Source organism: Anabrus simplex, chromosome 13 (assembly GCF_040414725.1).
Source record: "Anabrus simplex isolate iqAnaSimp1 chromosome 13, ASM4041472v1, whole genome shotgun sequence".
Classification (NCBI taxonomy): Eukaryota; Metazoa; Arthropoda; class Insecta; order Orthoptera; family Tettigoniidae; genus Anabrus; species Anabrus simplex.
The window spans coordinates 53,772,402-53,787,928 of NC_090277.1; the positions used below are offsets into that span (position 1 = coordinate 53,772,402).

The 15,527-nt window shown below is 43.5% G+C and overlaps 1 protein-coding gene across 2 annotated transcripts in view; it reads left to right on the plus strand.

The window, feature by feature from the left end:
• The window catches only part of LOC136884695 (uncharacterized), a 348,446-nt gene that overhangs the window by 22,446 nt on the left and 310,473 nt on the right, over positions 1-15,527 (plus strand). The window contains exon 1 of one of the 2 annotated variants that reach the window (XM_067156971.2): positions 12,055-12,131. The exons of the other annotated variant lie outside the window; for it this stretch is intronic. The gene's annotated coding sequence lies outside the window, so the exon portion shown is untranslated. Of the gene's footprint in view, positions 1-12,054; positions 12,132-15,527 lie in introns of those variants that run through there. 2 annotated transcript variants of the gene reach the window in all.

Sequence of the window (15,527 nt, forward strand, 5' to 3'; positions counted from 1 at the left end):
GATACGATAATTTTATTTATTTTATTTGATACAGCCACCGCCGTCTCGTTCCTATAATGCAGGGCCTCTCAGGGTGCATGCGCGTGGTGCATGCACTGTGCACGGTGCAAAAGACGACTTGGCTTGGTTGACCAGAGTGCAGACTCCCCACCCCTCGATTTGGAGCAATAGCGCTTACTATCTCTTTCCTCACGCCTGTCTCGCTCGCTCCGCCTGTCTCCCTCTGCCCCACTTGCGCCGTAGTGCTCCAAATCCGGACTGACTTGAGCCGAGTAGAGGCGAGCTGAGCCGAGCTTAGCCGAGTAGCCCAGAGACGAAGCGTTGATCCGAGCCATGCCGAGCGGCAGCGATGCACAGTGCACGGAGCTCTTGCGCCTCTATCTGCACGCGTCAGATTTTGGGCGTTTGAGAGGCCCTGCTTAAGTTAGGGAGAGATGGCGCGTATTTTGTGATGATCGTGCAGCAAGTCTTCGCCAAGATCTCGACTAACTTATTTTTATGCTGGACGTCATCGCTTGTACCTCTCCTCACTGCCTTATGAAGAAAATAGTTTTAATGCAAATAGATTACTTAAATAGCTCCTTTGTTTGAAGGTGTGTCACTTGCGCCATCTCTTCCTTAGTGTCGGGGTGAGACGGTATTATGCACGTAATACGCTAAGGAGGAAAGTAATTTTGAAGTAAACTATGATTACGACTTTAATACATTTATTTACCTTATTTACAGTCACTTGTCTATTATTCATTGGTCATTAATGAAACAATTAATGATTTAAACTTAAAGATTTACCTCTCAGTCCTTTTTGGATATGTTCTGCCTTACACTCTGTCGTCCACAATCATTACACAAATTCTTATGTACTCAGCAAGATTCATGCAGCCACTTGTTGCAGTCGGTGCACTTAATCTAGTAGTCCTTCTGTTCCGTCAAATAATATTTCACCCTACGCTCCACACACTTGTTGCAATCATCAAATATTGCATTCGTTTTCCCATCTTGAATAATATTTTACCGGGCGAGTTGGCCGTGCGCGTAGAGGCGCGCGGCTGTGAGCTTGCATCCGGGAGATAGTAGGTTCGAATCCCACTATCGGCAGCCCTGAAGATGGTTTTCCGTGGTTTCCCATTTTCACACCAGGCAAATGCTGGGGCTGTACCTTAATTAAGGCCACGGCCGCTTCCTTCCAACTCCTAGGCCTTTCCTATCGCATCGTCGCCATAAGACCTATCTGTGTCGGTGCGACGTAAAGCCCCTAGCAAAAAAAAACCAGCTGAACAAGTCCTGGGTGACTCAAGATGTGTCCTATCATTCTATCTCTTCTTCTCGTCAAATTTAGCCAAATCGATCTCCTCTCACCAATTCGATTCAGTATCTCTTCATTCGTGATTCGATCTATCCATCTCACCTTCAGCATTCTTCTGTAACACCACATTTCAAAAGCTTCTATTCTCTTTCTTTCTGAGCTAGTTATCGTTCATATTTCACTTCCATACAATGCCACGCTCCACACGAAAGTCTTCAAAAACATCTTTCTAATTCCGATATCAATGTTTGAAGTGAGCAAATTTCTTTTCTTAAGAAAGCTCTTCCTTGCTTGAGCTAATCTGCATTTTATGTCCTCCTTACTTCTGCCATCGTTAGTTATTTTATTACCCAAGTAACAATATTCATCTACTTCCTTTAAGACTTCATTTCCTAATCTAATATTTCCTACATCACCTGCCTTCGTTCGACTGCACTCCATTACTTTTGTTTTGGACTTATTAATTTTCATCTTGTACTCCTTACCCAAGACTTCATCCATACCATGCAGCAACTTCTCGAGATCTTCTGCAGTCTCAGATAAAATAACAATATCATCGGCAAATCTCGAGGTTTTGATTTCCTCTCCTTGGACTCTGATTCCCTTTCCAAATTTCTCTTTGATTTCCTTTACTGCCTGTTCTATGTAAACATTGAAAAGGAGAGGGGACAAACTACAGCCTTGCCTCACTCCTTTCTGGATTGCTGCTTCTTTTTCAAAGCCCTCGATTCTTATCACTGCAGACTGATTTTTATACAGATTGCAGATGATTCTTCGTTTTCGGTATCTGATCCCTATCATCTTCAGAATCATAAATAGCTTGGTCCAATCAACATTATCGAATGCCTTTTCTAAATCTACGAATGCTATGTACGTGGGCTTGTCCTTCTTGATTCGATCCTCTAAGATGAGACGTAAAGTCAGGATTGCTTCACGTGTTCCTACATTTCTTCTGAAGCCAAATTGATCTTCTCCCAACTCAGCTTCAACTTGTTTTTCCATTCTTCTGTAGATAATACGTGTTAACATTTTGCAGGCATGAGATACTAAACTAATGGTGCGGTAGTTTCCACACTTGTCAGCATCGGCTTTTTTTGGGAATAGGTATAACAACATTCTGCCGAAAATCGGATGGGACTTCTCCTGTCTCATACATCTTACACAGTAAATGGAATAACCTTGCTATGCTGGATTCTCTTAAGGCAGTCAGTAATTCAGAGGGAATGTCATCAATTCCAGGTGCCTTGTTCCTATTTAGGTCACTCACAGCTCTGTCAAACTCTGACCTCAAAATTCGGTCACCCATTTCATCAGCATCAACAGCCTCTTCATGTTCCAGAACCAAATTATCTACATCTTTACCTTGATACAACTGTTGAATATGATTCTGCCATCTTTCTGCTTTGTCTTCTTTCCCTAGAAGTGGCTTTCCATCTGAGCTCTTAATATTCATACACCTAGATTTCCTTTCTCCAAAGGTTTCCTTGATTTTCCTGTATGCAGCATCTACCTTTCCCAGGACCATACAGCCTTCGACATCCTTGCACTTCTCCTTCAGCCATTCTTCCTTAGCTATCTTGCACTTTCTATCCACTTGATTCTTTAATCGCCTGTATTCTTTTCTGCCCTCTTCATTTCTAGCGTTCCTGTATTTTCGTCGTTCATCAATCAGGTATAGTATTTCCTGAGTTATCCACTGATTCTTAGTTGATCTTTTCTTCCTTCCTAACATTTCTTCAGCAGCCCTACTGACTTCATTTTTCATGACTCTCCACTCTTCTTCTATAGTATTTCCTTCGGCCTTTTCATTTAGTCCTTGTGCAACATGTTCCTTGAAACAATCCCTCACACTATTTTCTTTCAACTTGTCTAGATCCCATCTTTTTGCATTCTTTCCTTTCTTCAATTTCTTCAGATGGCATTTCATGACCAACAAGTTGTGGTCAGAGTCCACGTCTGCTCCTGGAAACGTTTTGCAATCCAACACCTGGTTTCTGAATCTCTGCCTAATCATGATGAAGTCTATTTGATACCTTCCAGTGTCTCCAGGTCTCGTCCACGTATACAGCCGTCGTTTGTGGTGTTTGAACCAAGTATTGGCAAGGACTAAATTATGATCAGTACAGAATTCAACCAGCCGACTTCCTCTTTCGTTCCTTTGTCCCAAACCAAGTTCTCCTACTATACTACCTTCTCTTCCTTGGCCTACCACTGCATTCCAGTCTCCCATCACAATTAGATTCTCGTCACCTTTTACATATTGCATTAAATCTTATATCTCCTCATATATTCTTTCGATTTCTTCTTCATCCGCTGAACTAGTAGGCATATAGACCTGCACTATTGTGGTGGGCATTGGTTTGGTGTCTATTTTGACGACAATAATTCTTTCACTATGCTGGTCGTAGTAGCTTACCCGCTGCCCTATTTTCTTATTCATTATGAAACCAACTCCTGCATTTCTCCTGTTTGATTTTGTGTTGATAATTCGGTAGTCGCCTGACTAAAAATCTTGTTCTTCCTGCCAACGTACTTCACTTATGCCAACTACATCTAACTTTAGCCTATCCATCTCCCTTTTCAGATTCTCTAACCTACCACAACGATTCAAACTTCTAACATTCCACGCTCCGACTCGCAGAATGTCAGTATCCATCTTCCTGATGATCGCCCCCTCTCGTGTAGTCCCCGCCCGGAGATCCGAATGGGGGACTAGTTTACCTCCAGAATATTTTACCCGGGAGGAAGCCATCATCAGTACATCATTCATATAGAGAGAGCTGCATGTCCTCGGGAGGTAGTTACGGCTGTAGATTCCCGTTGCTTTCAGCCGTGTAGCAGTATCAACACAGCTAAGCCATGTTGAGTATTATTACAAGGCCGTATCAGTCAATCATCTGGACTGCCGCCCTTGCAACTACCGAAAGGCTGCTAACCCCCTTTCGATGATAATATGAGTTATTATACAGGACAGCAAACTGTTAATTGTGTGATCAACAGAAAAACTGCCGCTCATAACCTCTAAAATCGCTAAACTTTACTCACCTTTCTCGCTTTTTCTTAGACTTTTTCCAAGTATCAGCCTGCCGCAACCTTTTTCTCCCTCTTCCCGGAGTTGCGTTAGCAACAAGAAAAGTTTCGTCATTCATTTTTCAACTCGCAGCGGCAAAAATTACGTTCAGGCCGCTCTGCGAGCATAGCTCGTAGTAAGGTTTGACAATTCGCTAAAAATCGAGAACGAACTTTGCACACATTCTGCCGACTATATCACGTTTCTTGATGTGTTACTTACGAGAGTATTTCAACAGATGGCAGTATTGTCTAAGTAAGAGAATTTACGATATAATTGACGAGTGTGCATTCGTAGGTGTTGTCACTCAATGTGCTCTAAAACATAGCATTTTACGGCAAGCAAGTGCTTGATAGAAGTTATATTTGTAATATTTTATGTAATCGTAATCCCTCACATCTAAAAAATAGAAAACTTTACTAATATATAGATATTCTTACGTATTCGCGCAGTTATGGAACGCGCGGGAACATACGGTAAACTGTAAAATGAATTCCAATCATAATGAAATGCAGTATGTTGTTTCGAATTCTTATTTGGATGTCAATATTTCCATTTGTGAATAAAATTGCAATTACATGCCTTCAATATCGTCTTGGCTAACATCACCTTCCGAGCCAGTATCGTCACATAATTATATATAAATAAAATTTCATAAGAGCTCCCATTTTCGTTTTATTACTGTTATTGTTATTGAACAGTTATTTTATATCATGTTCATTATTATTGTTGTTTTTTAATTGCAATGCAAATTTTCCATGATCAATCTAGGGAAAATATAACAGTATTTCGGAAAACTGTACTTACTTAATAACCCGTCAGACTTTTTTCATTCGCAAAATATGGTATAAAATACACTGACTGACAGAGCAAATGCAACACCAAGAAGGAGTGGTCAGAACTTTATGCCAATTGCAGGGTAGACTGACGTCACTGAGGTATGCTCATGATGTGAAATGCGCCGCTGTGCTGCGCACGTAGCGAACGATAAATGGGACACGGCGTTGGCGAATGGCCCACTTCGTACCGTGATTTCTCAGCCGACAGTCATTGTAGAACGTGTTGTCGTGTGCCACAGGACACGTGTATAGCTAAGAATGCCAGGCCGCCGTCAACGGAGGCATTTCCAGCAGACAGACGACTTTACGAGGGGTATGGTGATCGGGCTGAGAAGGGCAGGTTGGTCACTTCGTCAAATCGCAGCCGATACCCATAGGGATGTGTCCACGGTGCAGCGCCTGTGGCGAAGATGGTTGGCGCAGGGACATGTGGCACGTGCGAGGGGTCCAGGCGCAGCCCGAGTGACGTCAGCACGCGAGGATCGGCGCATCCGCCGCCAAGCGGTGGCAGCCCCGCACGCCACGTCAACCGCCATTCTTCAGCATGTGCAAGACACCCTGGCTGTTCCAATATCGACCAGAACAATTTCCCGTCGATTGGTTGAAGGAGGCCTGCACTCCCGGCGTCCGCTCAGAAGACTACCATTGACTCCACAGCATAGACGTGCACGCCTGGCATGGTGCCGGGCTAGAGCGACTTGGATGAGGGAATGGCGGAACGTCGTGTTCTCCGATGAGTCACGCTTCTGTTCTGTCAGTGATAGTCACCGCAGACGCGTGTGGCGTCGGCGTGGAGAAAGGTCAAATCCGGCCGTACTATGGAGCGCCCTACCGCTAGACAACGCGGCATCATGGTTTGGGGCGCTATTGCGTATGATTCCACGTCACCTCTAGTGCGTATTCAAGGCACGTTAAATGCCCACCACTACGTGCAACATGTGCTGCGGCCGGTGGCACTCCCGTACCTTCAGGGGCTGCCCAATGCTCTGTTTCAGCAGGATAATGCCCGCCCACACACTGCTCGCATCTCCCAATAGGCTCTACGAGGTGTACAGATGCTTCCGTGGCCAGCGTACTCTCCGGATCTCTCACCAATCGAACACGTGTGGGATCTCATTGGACGCCGTTTGCAAACTCTGCCCCAGCCTCGTACGGACGACCAACTGTGGCAAATGGTTGACAGAGAATGGAGAACCATCCCTCAGGACACCATCCGCACTCTTATTGACTCTGTACCTCGACGTGTTTCTGCGTGCACCGCCGCTCGAGGTGGTCCTACATCCTACTGAGTCGATGCCGTGCGCATTGTGTAACCTGCATGTCGGTTTGAAATAAACATCAATTATTCGTCCGTGCCGTCTCTGTTTTTTCCCCAACTTTCATCCCTTTCGAACCACTCCTTCTTGGTGTTGCATTTGCTCTGTCAGTCAGTGTATAAACAATTTTAAAATCTCAAGTGATAGCTGACGTGAAACAAATACCATTTTTTTAAACTAGACGCTAAAACAAGCACAAAGAAAAAGTAATCATGCAAATATCTCCTACAGGTACAGAGATATACTCTTTTCCAAATCCTTAGAAATGCCCAGTACAGAATGTTTGTTAGGGATATTCAGGCCCAGACCGGAATGGGTTAATAAATGATGGCAGGGAAATGGACAACGAATCACTTTCTCCTTAATGCACTAGGAAGCCATCTACTATCAGAGTAACTCATACTGCCAACATGTTGCTTTAGAACTCTCCTGTCCGAGGTAAAAGGAACGGAAAATTTGTCCTTTCTTCAGTAATAATATAATGTCGTATGGCTTTTAGTGCCGGGATATCCCAGGACGGGTTCGGCTCGCCAGTTACAGGTCTTTCTATTTGACACCGGTAGGCGAGCTGCGCGTCGTGATGAGAATGAAATGATGATGAAGACAACACATACACCCAGCCCCCGTGCCATTGGAATTAACCAATTAAGGTTAAAATCCCCTACCCGGCCGGGAATCGAATCCGGGACCCTCTGAACCGAAAGCCAGTACGCTGACCGTTCAGCCAACGAGTCGGACCTTTCTCCAGTGATTAAGCATTTTACTTTAATGAAAAGAAAACCTACAACCTGTTTTCCAGACAGTGACCGGATCAGAGATGAAATGAATGAAGCCCCCATCGTGCGGCGAGGATAGGAATTGTGCCGGCTGTTGAGGCCTGTCGCTCTCCTCTGGGGCAATGATTAATGACTGACAGATGAAATGAAATTGGAGAGTGTTGCTGGAATGAAAGATTTCAGGGAAAACCGGAGTACCCGGAGAAGAATCTGTCCCGCCTCCGCCTTGTCCAGCACAAATCTCACATGGAGTGACCGGGATTTGAACCACGGAACCCAGCGGTAAGAGGCTGGTCTCCAGTTTCCGAATAAAGTAATCCTGGTGAGGGTCCCATACACTGGAAACGTACTCTAGTTGTGGTCTTAGTAGACACTTGTATGCCATCTTCTTTCCATCCTTACTACAACATCTAAATACTCTCATAACCATATGCAAAGATCTGTACCCTTTATTTACAATCCCTTTTATGTGATTACCCCAATGGAAACCATTCCTTATAACAACACCTTGCTACTTACAATGGGAGCGTGGGTTGGGGACCACGGGGCTCCTAACCGAGTTCTGGTACTGCTTCTGCTTACTTGCGCCAGGCTCCTGAGTTTTCATCTGCGCGGTTTAAATCACGTAGCTGTCCGCTTGCATTCGAGAAACACTGGGTTGCGACCCCAATGTCGGCAACCTTGAAGATGGTTTTCCGTGCTTTCCCATTTTCAAACCAGACTTAACTACGGCCACACCTGATCTTTCCTCTCCGATCGTGTTTGTGCGACGTAAAGCATCTGTCTTTCCGACCTCTCTTGGTCAACACTTATTCTTTTCCTAGCCCTATGTTATTAGATTCACGTGGCCTAGGGAGTCTTTTATTTTCACGCCCTTCGTGGCCCGTGGCCTTCTTTAGCCGATACCTTCTTTTTCCCCTTTGCCTGCGCCATGGGGAACAAATCAAATAAATAAGTAAACAAATACGAGGGTCGAGTCATAAGTCATGGCAACTATTTTTTTTTTCTCGCGAACAGGAGACAATACGGAAAATCTAAGATATGCATTTGGAAATATAGGGTATGTACTTATGAATAGGGCCTGAAGACAAATTCTGACTCAAGAGATTCTCGTAGGAAAGTGACAGAACACAGGCCATTGGTAAATATTGTTTTATTATGGTATAGACAGAAAATACACAAGACTACGTACAAAAGACAGGTCTCCACTGGTAACAAATCTGCGAAATAATCACCCAAGGTTTCCACTGTGCGTTACCAGCTAACGTGTGACACCTCCCTCCGAAATGCTGTTACGATGTCCTCTTTGTTAGAAAACCGTTATCCACGTAATGGCTTCTTGAATTTGGGAATTAGATCATAGTCACAAAGGCTCAGATCGGGCGAATAAGGAGGGTGTGCCACCTCCAATCCCCACCGTTGTAAGCGACACTGAACGATGGCTGCTGTGTGAGCTGTCGCGTTATCGTGTAGGATTATGGCGTTGTCCAAAAGATCTGGACGTTTAGTTCGCACTCCGCGGCGCAGTTGGTACAGCAAAAAGGAATTGTAATAAACTGCATTGACGGTGTGTCCCTCACGCACTTGAACATCTTATGTCAGGATTACCATAACCTTATTGGGCGACTGTCCTTTAGGGCATGGCATGCACACCTAATGCTTCCCGCAGCTCTGCATGGCATTGGCGTGCATTTCTGCCACAGAGAACTGCTATTTTAATATACGATCGTTGCTCCTGCTTGTTGACTTCCATTTTGTGACGCTCTCACTCACACACTGAACTTGGGGGCATGCTGAGTCCCACACTGTTGTTTACATACACCATCTAGTGGCATCATACGCAAGTACATACCGTACGTTTCCAAATGCGTATCTTAGATTTTCCGTGTTGTCTCCTGTTCGCGAGAAAAAATAATGTCCGTGACGTATGACTCGGCCTACGTAGTTTGTAAGAACATTTAAGGTCTTACGGACGTTTCACTGCCTGCTGTCATTTCTTGATGGATACAGTACTTTTGCATCCATCTCTTGGCACAGGACAGAGTAAAGTGTAGCTTCCACCGAAATCCCAGTCAACACCCATGGCTGTGACAATATGGAAGCTACTGGGGTATGGGTAGTGCTGAGTACTGACATTCAGAGCATGATGAGTGCATCTTAGTGTTATGAAAGGTGTTGCTCATAGGGTCAGTTGTGCTGCAATAGTACTTTCTGACCCAGTGGGGAAAGCGGTGGCAAACTATCTCAATCCTCATCTTGCCTAGTACGCCTCATTTTGGTGCTACCATTGGTTTTTGGGGTTTCCTTATAACCGCATAACCCTTGATGGTGCTATTTGAGGATCCAACCAGCCTCTGGGCTGATGACCTAACAGACAGGCATAAGGACGTTTCAGTAATGAAATTACTAGCGTTTCGCCCCGGTGTAACAGTGGGCTCATCAGTTGGATTGATACACCTTTCCAAGACGCTGACGCCTGCCAACGGCCGTAGCCGTGTTGAAACACCGGATCCCGTGAGATCTCCGAAGTTAAGCAACATTGGGCGTGGTCAGGAGTTGGATGGGTTGCCACGCGCTGTTGGTGGGGCGTAAGGGAAAGGAGGAGCAGAAAAGAACTGGCCACCCTACCGCACGTAAACTTTGGCTCAGGAACACCTCTGCGGAGGTTCGGACCTGCCTTCGGGCAGAATAACCCTTACCTTAAAGAAAGGCCTTGCTTGCTTGTTCTAATCTGCATTTTATGTCCTCCTTACATCTACGATCATTAGTTTTTCTATATCCTACATCACCTGACTACATTTGGATTGGTTTATTTATTTATTTATTTATTTATTTATTTATTTATTTATTTATTTATTTATTTATTTATTTATTTATTTATTTTCTCTCGTATTCCTTCTCTTTCTACGTCACCCCGACACAGATAGGTTTTATCGCGACGGTGGGATAGGAGTGGAAAGGAAGTGGCCTTAATTAAGGTACAGCCGCCAGGTGTGAAAATGGGAATGCACTGATATTACCTTCAGGGATTCCGACATTGGGGTTCGAACCCACTATCTCCGTGACTGTGTCCATACCATTCAGGGATTTCTCCAGATCTTCTGCAGACTCTGATGAAATAACAATCTCACCTGAAAGTTTCAAAGTTTTGATTTCTTCTCCTTGGATTGGGATTCCATAATATAATAATTATGTATCTGTATTTAGGACAGTTGGCAGATTCCCTAACAGTTTTTCACCTAATCTATTCTTAAAATTATTTCAAACATCTTCCTTAACTCATCTTCCTATAAACGATAATTTGCCCCAATTTGTCCTCTTGAATTCCACCTTAATCTTCATTTTATGGTTTTCTACTGTTAAAAACTCGGTCCGCCTCTGTGGTGCAGTGGTTAGTGTGTTTAGCTGCCACCCACGGAGGACCAGGTTTGATTCCCGGCTCTGCCACGAAATTTGAAACGTGGTACGAGGACTGGAATTGGGTACGAGGACTGGAATGGGGTCCACTCAGCCTCGGGACGTCAACTGAGTAGAGGGGTTTCGATTGCTAACCCTGCCATACTCGAAGTGGTTTTCCGTGGTTTTCCATTTCTCCTTCAGGTTTATGCCGGGATGGCGCCTATCTTAGAGCCACGGCCACGTCCTTCCCACTTCCTTGCCTATCCCTTTCAATCTTTCTCCCCCTGTGGGTGGGGGTAGAATAACACAAACGGTATCCCCTGCCCGTCGTAAGAGGCGACTAAAAGACGTCCAAGGGACTCTCATCTTGGGAGCGTGGTTTGGCGACCACGGGGCGCTAAGCTAAGTCCTGGTATTGCTTACATTTACTTGTGCCAGGCTCCTCACCTTCATTTATCCTATCCGACCTCCTTTGGTCAACACTTTTTCTTTTCCAGCTACAAAGGCATTAGAGCAATCGCGCCTAGGGAGTCTTTCATTTTCATGCCCTTCGTGGCGTTCGTCTTTCTTTGGCCGATACCTTCATTTTCGAAGTGTCTTTTCCCTTCAATTTTTTTCTCTGATATAAAGAGTGGTTGCTTAATTGTACTTCATCTTAAAACAAGAACCACCACCACCACCACCACCACTACCACCACCACCACCACCACCACTTTCCAATCTTCCCATCCTCCCACAAGGCCTATGTTCAGCTTAGTAGGTGAAGCCGCCTAGGTGAGGTACTGGTCCTCCTTCCCAATTTCATTCCCCGACTCAAAGTCTCACGCTCCAGGATACTGCCCTTGAGGCGGTAGAGGTGGGATCCCTCGCTGAGTCCGAGGGAAAACCAATCCTGTACGGTAAATGGATTAAGAAAGAAAGAAAGAAAGAAAGAAAGAAAGAAAGAAAGAAAGAAAGAAAAACTCTAATTATTGAAGTGTTGAAGGAATGGGGAACCATTTCTAGTTTACAAGTGTTTGTTCCCACGTTGGAATGAACCACTTTTGATTTCTAATGGAAGTTCAGCAATGCGCAACTGTTGAAAGATTCAAAGATTCATAAATCCTGTGAGGGAGATTCTGGGAATCGAACCTGGACGGAGGAAAGCTACCGTGCTCAGAAGCAGTGATGATTTGACTTACGGTCCATTTGAATTACTGTTATCTCCCAGAAATCTCTTGTCAGTTGAGGAGGAGTTAATGGGATAGTGGTTGGTCGCTCGGTGCAGGTGTCGGGCAGTTTGTCGACCTGCTCTTGCATGGGCCAAGTCGAAGGAAGAGTGTCTGTCTGTCTATCGGGTGTGGTCAGGCGAACAGGCTGCTCGGTGCGCAGGTCAACACAGCCAGTAGTGTGGTAGTGTCCGTTGAGGTCGCATCGACTCGCAAACAGGTAGGACAAGGCTTCTTCACTCCCATTGATCAACCAACTACTACATGGCAATTAACATATCGTCAAAAGAATAAAAACTTTTATTAATATTGAAAATTAAAAGAAATCTCTTCGGAAGCAATTTAGAATATCTAAAGAATTTTGGAGACGAAGGCATTATGTAACAATGCCAATGCAAACTAAACCGATTCTGATTTATTTGTATTAATGATTATTTATTAAGTATTTTTGATGGTAAGTCGAATCCAATTAGACTACCTCGAAAGAAAGACAGTTTTCATTAATAAGCCAACATCGTTTCAGCGTACGTTTTGGTATCGCGATAACGTGACATTAAGATAATAATATAATGTTTTAGTAGCGACAGTAGACTAAAATATTCCTGGGTTCAGTTCCAGCTTAGCAGATTGTTTTAAATATTTTTTTTAAATATTGAAGTTATGATTTTTTTAATTAGCCTTCCATCTGACTAATAGTTTTCCTAAATGGTATCTAGTTCGAGCGTGGATTCAGTACTAATTTTGCGGGCCTCGTAAAGGCAATTAAGAGCTTTTCTTGTAAACAGGCTGTACCGTTTTCTCTGAAACACTTTAGTTGAACGGACAGTATTCCCGTCTTCGGACAGCGGGGTCTTGAGTACGATTGCGGACGTAAGTCGTAATTCAAACGTGTGTGATTAATTTCCGGAGTAAGGGAGGTGGATATTACTCGCTATACACTGCACTGACTTTCTATTACGTTTTTGACCAAAAATAATGTTGTTACATTTTAAGATATGTATTTATTTATTACTACATGTTTTACGTCACATCGATAAATACCGGTCTTATGCCCTTAATTAGCTACAGCCGTCCGAGCAGGATGTTTTGAAGAATTTTTTTAAAAATGTAGATAAACTGAAGTGTTGATTTTTTAAAATAATTAGTCTTCCATTTGGCTTCCTAAATGGTATTCAGTACTAATTTTTTTGGGTCTCGTAAAGGCAATTAAGGGCTTACGTTTTCTTTTTAACAGTGTGTACCCAGTTTTAACAACCTCTGAGATTCCAGATCATTTGCCTGGCGTGAAAGTGGGAAACAATGGGGGGAAAAATTAATGGCTGCCGACAGTGACCGATCTTAAGACTTCTTGGTCTTGGTGGTAGAATTAAGCTAAAGTTCTTAGTTCGATTCCGGTCTAAGCTAGTTGCTTTAAATTGGTAAAATTGTGGAAAATATTTAATAGTTCTCCTTGTTCGGTTTCTTTGCTGATTGGTCAGCTTAGTGGAGTTAGGTTTATAGGGTCCCGTGTTTGATTCCCGGTCGGGCCGAGGATTTTAACCGTACCTTAGTTAATTATTCCGGCTCGGACACGGGGTGTTAGTATTCGTTTTAATACGTCTCTCTTCATCTACTCACAGCACTTCCAACTATCACCGAAACACGAATTAGTGTATAGATCTATCCACACAGGATTGGCAGCCGGCTGTAAAACTAAAACCACTCAAGTGTCGGCTCGAAATAATTCGGAAAATGCTAGGAAGAAGAAGAGGATTTTGATGATGATGATTTAATAGTTCTCATATTTGCCTTACATTACTTCTTCTTCTACCACTTTCCCCACACCTTTGTGGTCGCGGTTGCGAACTGTGTTGTGGATTGGGGTCTTTTTTACGGCCGGATGTCCTTCCTGTCGCTAACCTTATATGACTATTGCGTTTTTCTGTGGTTGTTGGTAGTGTAGTGTGGTATATGAATATGAAGAAGAAATTGTTGGAACAAATACAAACACCCAGTCCCAGAGCCAGAAGAATTAATCAAACACGATTAAAATCCCCGACCCAGTCGGGAATCGAACCTGGGACCCTCTGAACCGAAAGTCTTAACGCTGAATATTCAGCCAATGAGTCGGACCCTTACATTACCCCTCCCTGGTCTAAATGTTAGCATTCCATACCGGTACTTCTTGTTTAATTTCGTTTGCCGGCTGTCATTTTGATACACATTTGTGAGGATAATTAGGGAATTAACTTTTAATTTCATGAAATGTATTTTAATTTTTTATGACCTGTAAACCCCTTTTTAATTCGTTTTCAAAAATGTGAATTTTAATCAAATTTTGAAATTTCTACTAAAATGCGAAACAAAAATTCATTCGTATTTTTTTAATATTCTTGGAACTTAGACTGCCCTATAAACCTGTCGGCTGTTAAGCTGAAATACTCATAATTTGCCCAAGCAGCTGTGCAAAGTATTTGGGGTTTCACCAAGGTTTCAGACGCTGAAGAATATTTCATCAGTACAATTTAATTCTAAGTGATAGGAGAACACAAATTGCACAGCAAAATATTGAGGAATGATCTGTGATTTCCTTCAACAGTGTCATTAATTGATCAACACGATATAAGTTAAGTATGTACATATCCTTTTAAATTATTTTGATTTTGCATCAATATAGATTTGTTCTTTATTTTCCTGGGTTGAGCTCCACCCTATATCAATTTTAAATAAATGCACAGTTTTATTTAACTTCATTCGCTCTTTATGAAAATGCGATTTTAATTTCATATTATCATCCATCCGCCTCTGTGGTGTAATGGTTAGTGTGATTACCTGCCACTCTCCGGGGAATTGGGTTCGATTCCCGGCTCTGTCACGAAAAGCGAAACTTGGTACGAGGGCTGGAACGGGATCCACTCAGCCTCGGGAGGTCAACTGAGTAGAGTGGGTTCGATTCTCACCTCAGCCATCCTCAAAGTGGTTTTCCGTGGATTCCCACTTGTTCTGCAGACGAATGCCGGGATGGCACCTAACTTAAGGCCACTGCCGCTTCCTTCCCTCTTCTTTGCGTATCCCTTCCGATCTTCCCATCACTCCACAAAGCTTCTGTTCAGCATAGCAGGTGAGGTAACCTGAGTGAGGTACTGGACCTCCTCCCCAGTTGTATTCCCAACCAAAAGTCACACGCTCCAGTACACTGCCCTTGAGGCGGTAGAGGTGGGATCTCTCACTGTGTCTGGGTGGAAAACCAACGCTACATGGATTAAATAAACGCATAATTAATATGAATAATATATTTCTTTTACGTGCCACTAACTACTTGTGGACGGTTTTCGGAGACGCCGAGGTGTCGGAATTTTGTCCAGTAAGAGATGTTTTACGTGCCTGAAAATCTACCAACACAAGGCTGACGTACTTAAGCACCTTCAAATACCTTCGGACTGGGTCAGGCTCGAACCTGCCAATTTGAGATCAGAAGGCCAGCGCTTCACCTGTCTGAGCCACTCAGCCCGGCACCTGAAATTGAAATACCGACGTTAGTAAGTTAACGTACATCGTTAGTATCAATCAATCAATCAATCAATCAATCAATCAATCAATCAATCAATCAATCAATCAATCAATCAATCAATCAGTC